Source organism: Desmodus rotundus, chromosome 8, assembly GCF_022682495.2.
Source record: "Desmodus rotundus isolate HL8 chromosome 8, HLdesRot8A.1, whole genome shotgun sequence".
NCBI lineage: Eukaryota > Metazoa > Chordata > Mammalia > Chiroptera > Phyllostomidae > Desmodus > Desmodus rotundus.
Window position 1 is genome coordinate 56,939,891 of NC_071394.1, and position 10,664 is coordinate 56,950,554.

Consider the following 10,664-nt stretch of genomic DNA (forward strand, 5'->3'; position numbering starts at 1 on the left):
CCATGTGATCTCCATTTCTGTGATTCTGTTCATGTTGTAGTGTTTGCTTAGTTCTGGGGTTTTATTTTTAGGTTCAGTTGTTGATAGTTGTGAGTTTGTTGTCATTTTACTGTTCATAGTTTTTGATCTTCTTCTTTTTCTTAGATAAGTCCCTTTAACATTTCACATAATAAAGGCTTGGTGATGATGAACTCCTTTAACTTCACCTTATCTGGGAAGCACTTTATCTGCCCTCCCATTCTAAATGATAGTTCTGCAGAGTAGAGTAATCTTGAATATGGGTCTTTGTCTTTCACAACTTCAAATACTTCTTTCTAGCCCTTTCTTGCCTGTAAGGTTTCTCTTGAGAAATCAGCTGATAGTCTTATTGGAACTCCTTTGTAGGTAACTCTTTCCATTTCACTTGCTGCTTTTAAGATTCTCTCATCTTTAATCTTAGTTCACTTAATTATGATGTGTCTTGGTGTGTTTCTTCTTGGATCCAACTTCTCTGGGATTCTCTGAATATCCTGGACTTGTATGTCTATTTCCTTTGCTAGACGGGAAGTTTTCCTTCATTATTTTTTCAAATAAGTTTTTAATTTCTTGTTCTTCCTCTTCTTCTGGCACCCATATGATTTGGATGTTGGAGTGTTTAAAATTGTCCCAAAAGTTCCTCAGCCTCTCCTCATTTTTTTGAATTCTTGTTTCTTCATTCTGTTCTGGTTGAATGTTCATTTCTTCTTTCTGATCTAAATCAGTGATATCGGACTTGGTTTCCTTCCCTGTATATTTTCCTTTATTTCACTTTGTATAGCCTTCATTTCTTCCTTCATTTTGTGACTGAACTCAGTCCTTTCTGTGAGCATCCTGATTACCAGTGTTTTGAACCGTACATCTGATAGGTTGTCTATTTGCTCATTGCTTAGTTCTTTTTCTGGAGTTTTGAACTGTTCTTTCATTTGGGCCATATTTCTTTCTCCCGGGGCACTTGTTATGTTGTAAAGGGCAGAGGCTTAAGTATTTGTCAAGGTGGGGCAACCTACTTTCCTGTATTGTGGTACTGTTTGTGGGGAAGGGACAAAGAGGGAATAACACTGCTTGATAGCTTACTCGGCTCTCGCCCTCACAAGAGGATTGTGCCCTTTTAGTTGCTGATTCCCAGGTAGGATCCTGTGGGACTCTCCAATGGACTCTTCTGTAAGACTGGTAGTTTCTTCCCCTGCTGCAACCCCCACAGACTTTTATAGCCGGTGGTTTTGAGGCTTTATTTCCCTGTGCTGGAACCCTGCATTATGCAGTTTTTCTAGCTCCCCAGTTGTTCCTCTCACTTATCTGCATGCAAATATGGGAAATCCCATCTTCTAGCAGCCACCTCACCTGCCCCAGTCCACCAGCCACTGCCTTGCTGTTCTCTCTGCCCCAGTCACCCTCCTACAAGTCTATGTGAATGTTTCTTCTTTAACTCCTTGGTTGTCAGACTTCCATGCATTTTGATTTTCTGCCAGTCCTGGTTTTGTTTGTTTGTTTTTAAATTTGTTGTTATCCTTTTTTTTTCTTTTTTTTCTTGTTGTTCAGGTACAGTTGAGCTCCATTTTCCCCCACCTCTTCCTCCCACCCCAGCCATCCCCACCTCCCACCCCTGATCCCACCCCCCTTGGTTTTGTCCATGTGTCCTTTATATATGTCCCTGAAAACCCTTCCTCCTTTTGTTCCCACTATCCCCTTCCAACTCCCCTCTGATTACTGGCAGTTTGTTCTTAATTTCAATGTCTCTGGTTATATGTTGCTTGCTTGTTTTTGCTGTGTATTAGGTTCCACTTATAGGTGAAATACTATGGTATTTGTCTTTCATGGCCTGGCTTATTTCACTTAGAATAATGCTCTCCGGTTCCATCCATGCTGTCGCAAAGGGTAGGAGCTCCTTCTTTCTTTCTGCTGTGTAGTATTCCATCATGTTATCCTTTTTTTGGTTGTAGGACAAAGCAAAGCATTTCTACCTATGCCTCCATCTTGGCTGGAACTCCTTGTTTTTTCTTTTTTTATTTTATGATGATTTATACCTCTTTATTTGAGGTAAATTCTGGTTAGTTTTACTCCTTTAGAATATTTATTTCACAGAGTATTCAAAGTAGTTGCTGTCAGTTAGGCCTAGTATATTAAAAAAACACCACAGACCAGATAACTTATAAACAACAATTTTTTTTTTTTTTTTCCTCACCATTGGAGGCTAAAGTCCAAGATCAAACTGTCAGCATGGTAAGGTTCTGGTGAAGCCCACTCCAATTCGTAGACTGCAAGCCGCTATCTGTGTGGGAGGAGCCCTGCAGAAGGGACAAGAGGTCTCTCTTATGCTCCTTTTATCAGGAATTAGTCTCATTCATGACTTAATTACCTCCTTAAAGTCCCACTTCCTAAAACCTTGGCTTTGGGCATTAGGATTTCAACATATGAATTTGGGGAGGGACATAAACATTCAGACCATAGCAGGAATCTCATGGTTTTGTATTTTAAGTTTTATGAGGCATAATTTGCATAAAATAAAGCACACCTTTCTAAGAGCAGAGTTTATTTCTGACAAATGTGCATCTCTCTCTCTCTCTCTCTCTCACTCTCTAGTATTTTAAAACTTGGCTTTGTTGTTTATGAGGACTGCTGGCTTGTTCTTCCTCCACTTTTATTTGAATACGTATCTTTCCTTTGCCTTTAATGTCCCTGACCTTCTCAGTTTGGATTGTATTCCCCACAGGATTTCCTCAGTACAGGCTTTCAATAAAATAGGGTCAAGTATATGGAATGATTTGATTACATGTACATTTAATCAATTGTGTAAGTGAATATATGATTTTTTTTTTATGTAAGATTGTAGTCCCAGTCTTGCTGGAGTTTTTCTCTCTGTTGGTGACCTATGTAACACATAACTTTTTCCCTTATTGTTAACATGTTGTATCATCATGGTACAATATGACACAAGTAATAAACCAACATTGATCCATTACAATTGAATAAACTGTGTATTTTATGCATGCTTTATTACTTTTTCCTCAATATTCTTTTTCAGATCTAGGATATTATGCAGGATAGCATATTACATTTATTTATCATTTTTCCTTAGCCTCTTCTGGTCTGTAAAAGTTTCTTATATTTTTGTTTGTTTGTTTGATGATCTTGAGAGTATGGAAGAACATTCATCTGTTATTTTGTACAATATCTTTCAGTTGAGACATGTCAATGTTTTTCCTCATGATTAGATTGGGATGATGGGTTTTAAGAGAAAGATCACAAAGGTGATATGATTATATCATATTAAAGTTACATGCTTTCAAACTGTCTTGTCACTGATTATGGTAAGTTTGCTCACCTGGCTAAGGTTGCTTGTCAGATTTCTTTGCTGAAAATGACTATTTTTCCCTTTCCATTCTCTTTGAAAATACATCACAAATCACAACTCACACTCAAGATATGGGAATTGAAGCTCCACTTCCCTAAAGAGGAATTATCTACATTGATTATTTGGAATTTTTCTCTACATGGGGATTTCTCTCTTCTCCTTCATTTAAAACATTTATCAGTAATTTATTTATTTCATTACTGACTCATAGGTATTCACTTTATACTTTTAGTCATAACCCAATACCACATTATTTATATTGTTGCTAAAATGGCTCAGCTTTGTCCATTGGGAACTCTTTTAGGTTGTCTTCTATGTCTTGTTGATACACCCCAAAGCCATTTGGGTATGAGTATGCTTGCTTCCTTATTTTAAGGAACTGCAAGATATCCTAGGCTCATTTGTGTATTCCTTGGCTCATCCTTAGAGATACCATTTTCCCCAGGAGCCCTCGTTTCTTTATTGGCCAATTGTATTAGAAACCAATGTTTGCTGATTATTTGTGGGTGGTCACTGTGTTTGCATCCTCTCAGTGGACAGAGCTAAGAAATATATGTATATAGACTAACATATATATGTATAAAGCTGTAGTTATTTCTGTTTCTATATAGCTGTATTTATATTAAGCTAAACACGAGTTCATACTGACCCAATGAAACACAACATGGTTCATTCTAGCCTTGTCCTCTTGCCCACAGTTCTTCTCCTTCCAACAGAGAGAAGTGAGCTTCCCACCATCTGCCAGACATGGCCTTTGTCTCTTGGGTCCTTTTGGATGTGAGAAATGGAGGCATAATTGTAGAAACTGGCAGAGGAGTTTTTGTGGTTTGACCTTCAAAATTCTACCAGTGGGAGATATCCCTTTGCTTTGGGAATCTTTGTGCTATGAATTCCAAAGAACTGGCTAAAAATGAGTAATTACTACATTGTGAAAACCATGTGAAGAATGGTGGTGAAAGGCAGATTGATAAATAAGAGCAAATAGTAATACTAGAAATCATTTACCAAGAGCTTACAAAATAATTCACCAAATACACATGTAAGCTTTAAAGTTTCATCTAGTGGCAGTGTTGTAGAGACTATTCCTCATCCACCTCATGCCAAGGTCTGGCCCCTACAGATGCCTGCTGCTCCTGGAGAACTGGAAAGAAGTGCATAGATAGCTTGCCATTATTAATCACTGCCTCTATTGTCAAAAGCTATTTGCAGATATTGTATCTCATTCTATCTAAAAATTATTCTGATGTATTTATGGTTTGTTCTTCTTCTGGACTGCAATTTGGCATATGAAAATGGTGCTCTGCAAATCAGGGAGCAGTGAAAGTAATAATTTGTCCACATGAATCAGACTCTGGTATACTACTATACTCTAATGTCTCTCGTATCTGTGGAGATTATTTTTTTTTAGATGTGCAAAGAAAATTGCAGCTATTTAAAATAACCTAGAGAGGGAGAACGATAGGCAATATCCTAACTACCTTAGCCCTTTACATTTCTCAGCCTGTTGCCAAGGAAACCACTGGGGACTTTAGGGAAATTTGTGGATATTTGAAATGGATTGTGCCTGCACATAGATAGACACTTGCACAATTCACAATACAGAATAAAAAGCTTCTAGTCCTGCAATAGTAAGCCTGGAATTTTGAGGGCTGAAGATGGGAAATAACAAAATGCAAAGGCTTATTCACTTATATGCCAAAGAATGTGCTATATATAGTATTTCAGTTGTATTAGGCTAGGCTGTTTTTTTTTCATTTTTTTAGAAAAAAAAGAATAAATCTAGCCAGAGGAGTAAACAGTGCCATGCAAACCTATAAATCTTAAATCTTTATTTGTATACATGATTTTCAATTTTTACCTTGCATCACCAGTTTGACAATTAATTACCAAGATATGATTCAGCTTTCAAAATCTAAAAAGGAAAACAAATACATTCCTTGTAAGGCTCTGTTGGAAATTGACTGAATGCTTTATAAATGCAGACATGAATCTTTATTCACAATACTCTGAGTAAAGTGGAGATATTAGAAGAAAATAGAGATAGGCTGACATATCAAAACCCTTGAGCTTGTTTTCCAGCTTCTGTGTGTCAAGTCTTTCCTCTTATTTTTATCTTTTTTACAAATTTTTTACTGAAGATGTGATATTTCCAGTGATGCAATTAACTGCAGAATAGAAAGCAAGTGTGCAAATTGATTTCCAAATACAATTTTCACATATATTCATGGTTCATTTTTAAACCTATACTGAGATACTTACTCTCCCTCAACATTCAGGGTGGCTTTTCCATATTCTCCACACACTCCTTGTCACATGTGTGATTCAGCCTCATCCTGAGTGGTTAAGGACCACCACAATCCCACAAGTTAATCTTAAGGGACTCTAGAACATCTGGGCAAGAGATCTACAAAGCAGCAAAGCTCTGCCCAGACCACGTATGTGCTTTGGTTTTAAAAAGATTCCACTGACAGATGGTGGCATTGACCTTCTGCCTTTCATAGTTCTAGACTGTGAATAATGAAAATCCATGAAGTCATAAGTAAAAAACAAGATATAACAGCTCAAAAATAGACTATTTCTGAACCTCTTAATGATTTAATATTACAAGGTATTAAAATTTCCATCACATTCATTCATGGAAACATTTTCAATGAAAAATAAACAATTATAAAAGTATCACTTTCATATACTAACTGAAGATTCATAATGAGCCCAGGTGACTAAGTTTCTTGTTCCAAATTCCTTCTAAGATTATTCAAACCATATAACAGTATGGTGATTGCTAGAGGAAGGGAGGTATAAGAGGACTAAATGGTAATGGAAAATATAATTAAGATTAAATAAAATATAAAAAATAAAAACAACAAGTAAACAAAAAATATAAAAATTGGAGGAACCAAGCATCAGTACCAGAGGATAATGGAAGATATTATAATATTGCAAGTGACACAGAGGAATTTCAGTTAGATATGTCTACATAGAGTTTAACTGAAAATACTTTTAATGAGTAATAGAAGAATGACAATGCAGAAAGACAAAAGACAGATATTTGGACCCAGCAGAAGCTAACTAATAGGGGCACAGAGCTGGAGAGAGGTTAACCTATGAGAAATGCAGGAAACATTTTCCTTGAGATCTTTTCCTCTGTGTTGACAAAGAGCAGTATAAAGTAATTCCATGGGAGGCCCAGGGCACCTCCAAATTAAAAAGAAAAAAAAAACACTTAATGGTCATCAATATCTGTTATCTTCTTTAACATGACTGGGCTTTTTCTCCTTAATGGTCTCACTACTAGTTACTGTGAGCACTGGCACAAATTGCATAGTGAGGAGAAAAGGTTAGTATACCCACTCAAGTTAGGGGAAATGTTGGTTATTGATAAAATCTCATCAATCAATGTTAGGGAAAAAAGAAAACATCAGAAGATGTAGCCCATAAAAAGATGCTGTGTAATAAGATGAAGTGAGCACAGCACATCAAATCAGAGGGAAAAACTACTTTAAAACTAAAATAATACTACAGGAGGAAGAAGTAGGTTTTAGAAAGTGTCTGCTTTGTCTTTCAGTATGAAGGGAAAAAAAGGATGAATACCATGAAATAAGAGATGAAAGATGAGAGGATAAGACAATAGACAGATATAAAAAGGAGCATGCTGGGAGCCAGACAGAAGGGTGAAAGGAACTGAATGAGATAAGGAAAAAAAATGAGAGGAAACAAAAGATACAATAACTAATTTTAAAACTGCTTTGAAAGCGGTACAGAATGCATACTATAAACACTGAATCGGTGATATGAAAGCTGAAATTCTGAGCTGCTGTTAGTTTTTACTACTCAGCAACAATAAATTATTTACAGTTAGATTAAGCTTTAAAAAATCACAAATATAAGATTAACCACAGAGAAAAAAATGAATGAGGATTATAGAAGAAGTTAATATATATTTTTAAATCGAATAAATAAATTTAAAAATAATCATCTCATTAAAAATTATGGAAAAGTTGACATAATTGAGAAGCTCCTAAGTATAATTAAGTTTAAAAGTAAATACATAAAATACATAAATAAAAAACTTTTTTTTAAGAGCTAGGGCAAATAAACAGATAATATACAGGAATGAAAGAAAGGAGTGCCTACTTTTGAAGAGCTTACTAAAATATATAAGGTCCTAGGAAAGTATAAATTAACAAAAAATACCTATTTTCCTAAAGTTTAGTGATTTAACAGGTCAATATCACAAAAGATATTTAATGACTAATATTCTAGATTTCCTAAGGAGAGTTTTTAGATTCATTTGGTGTTATAATTTCTTCCAAATTTACAAGAAACAAATAATCATCTCCTAGAAATAGTTTCAGGGCATAGAAAAAGAAGAAAGCGTTGTTAATTTATTTTCAAAGGATAACATAAACCTTTAGCAAAAACTGACATTGAAACTAAAGATAGAACTCATTTAAGAATATTCTTTTTTTTAGATCACAACTTGCTAATCTATTTTTTGTTTTTTAAAATTTAATGCTTTTGTTTTTATTTTTTTATTGTTGTTCAAGTACAGTTATCTCTATTTCCCCCTCATTACTTCCTCCCACCAGCAAAACAAATCCAGAATGTTATTAATGAAATAATAAAAACATATCCAAGTAGAGTCTATTTTGAAGATTCAGTATTAGAAAACCCTATTAGTATGTAGTCATATATGAGAACCAAAGAACAAAAATTTTATAATCATTGTAGATGCTGAGAAGACATTTGATAACATTCAACATTCATTCCTGAGATAAAAGTGGTTCTAGCTATCAGGAAACCAAACTCTTCCTTAATATTATAAAACCTAAATAAAATCCTTAATAATGTATCAAGGTCAGTTCTCTTTCAAATTATCTACAGATTCAATTCAATCCCAGTCAAAACCCCAGCAGGTATGCATAGGGGTGTGTGTGTGTGCGTGTGCACATGTGTGTGTGTGTGTGTGTGAACAAGCTTAGAAGAGAGCTAAGCCAATAGGGAAGAACAAAGTTTGTGGATTTTACAATAATGAGATCCAAATCTAAATAAACTCATGGTTAAAAAAAAATACAGTGTGGTATGTATTTGCAAAAAGATTGACAAATAATATAAGAGTATTATCACTTGGTAATACAATAAAAAGCAGAAAGGGCACAGGGGTAATTTTTTAAATGAACATACAAATATTTTTAAAAGACCTAATAACAGAATATGAAAAATACCCAATAATAGACTATGAATTACTTCATGCAGGTGCACAGGCTGTAGAGCAAAGGTTAGATGATATGGTTACTGAATGAAGAAAAGACAGACTTGAGTGGAGCAGGGGTCTGCACACTGATGGCCCATTCATAGAACCCAGCCCTCCACCTATGTTTGTAGTTTTACTGAACACCACCCTCATTCACTTACGTCAGGGGTGTCAAACTCATTTTCTCCAGGGGCCACATCAGCGGTTCCCTTCAAAGGGCCAAATGTAATTTTAGGACTGTATAAATGTAAGTACTCCTTAACTGGGGGCAAGGAGCTCAGCACTGCTGCCGGGTAGAAACAAGGTTCCAGGCAGGATAGAACAAAGTGGAGGGCCAGATTCTGCCTGTGGGCAGTGTGTTTGCCACCTCTGATTTACATATTGTCTACCACTGCTTTCACACTCAAGTGGCAGAGTCGACTATGTATGGCCCACAAAGCCTAAAATATTCAATCTCTAGTACATTAGACAAAGAAAGTTCCCAAATAATAGAATCCTGTTATTCACAGTGTAGTCTCCAGACGAATAGCCATCAGCATTACCTGGTTGTGTATGAAAAATGAAAGACCTCTGGCTTCACCCCAAACTCATTGAGTTAGAATCTTTATCCGAACACACTTTCAAGGTGATTCAATGCAGGTTAAAATTAGAGAAGCCCTTATGTACAGTGTATTGTGAGATGGAAAGTATATTTTCTTCTTGTGCTCAGGTAAACAGACCTGAGTGCCAGTCTTACCACCAACATCATAGCATGGGATACACGTCTTTAAAATCTCTGTTTACCTATTAATATCTAATAAAATTTTAAACTTCTTATGTGTAGTATGTAACATAATTTTTATCATTAGATGCTAAAAACCTCAGCAGAAAAAAATGAACCAAAGTGATAATTTTCCTAGGATTGTTGTTTTCAGAGAGGTTTTATAAAATTTGTGACCCAGATTCAGACAAAAATGTGGCTCAACCTTAATTGCTCTGGCTCATGTGCTTGGAAAATTCACCTGGCTGAGTTCTAGAATCAAAAGTTCAACTGCTATTATGATCACCTATTTCTGAATTCACACACACACACACACACACAAAGTGTGTAGCTTTCCAGCCAGTGTACCATGTTCAGAAGGTCAAAAAGCAGTTTGCATAGGTCCATCCAAGTCAACTCTTTGTTATCCAATGGGAAGTCAGGAAGACCACCTCTACTCGATTTGGGGATATGATGTATAATATAATAGAAAATTTACTTTTCTTGTTATATTCTGTGAGGTTCCTAATTAATTGTATCACTGTGTAGACTATCTGGTAATTGGAAGGCTAAGAAAGATGCAGAAAAACAGATCATTTCAATACACAATAAGTCGTTAAATTTAAAACAAGTATTTATTGAACTCTACAAAAGGTGACGTAGTGTGCAATAAGTAAACAATGTGTGAAAGAATAATTAAAATTTGACAATTTTATTCTACAACTCAGAAAATCATATACATTTTAATTATTTTCAAACCTAGCTTAATTGAAGAATGTAACAAGATTTTTGTTTTGTTTTTTATTGTTGTTCAAATATAATTGTCTGCATCCCCCCCCAATAACTCCCTCACAACCTCAGCTGTCCCCACCTCCCTCCCCTGATCCCAGACCCCTCCTTGATTTTGTCCATATGTCCTCTATAGTTGTTCCTGAAAACACTTCCCCCTTTTCCTTTCATTATCCCATCTCCTCTGGTTACTGTTGGTTTGTTCCTAATTTTTATTGTCTCTGGTTATATTTTGCTTGCTTGTTTGTTTTGCTAATTAGTTTCTGTTTAAAGGTGAGATCATATAACAAATTTTAAACTCTAGTATATGTCAATATTTTAGAATTGGTGATTTTTTAGAAGAACTATAGTACATTAGGTATTTGAAGTCAGAATAATTTAGAGGAGTGCTCATTTTTCTTTTTTGTTAGTTTTTTTAATTTTTATTTTTATTCAGTTCCAATTGTCTGCATTTTCTCCCCATCCCTCCACCCCACCCCAGCCAGTCCCACCTCCCTCCCCCACCTCTACCC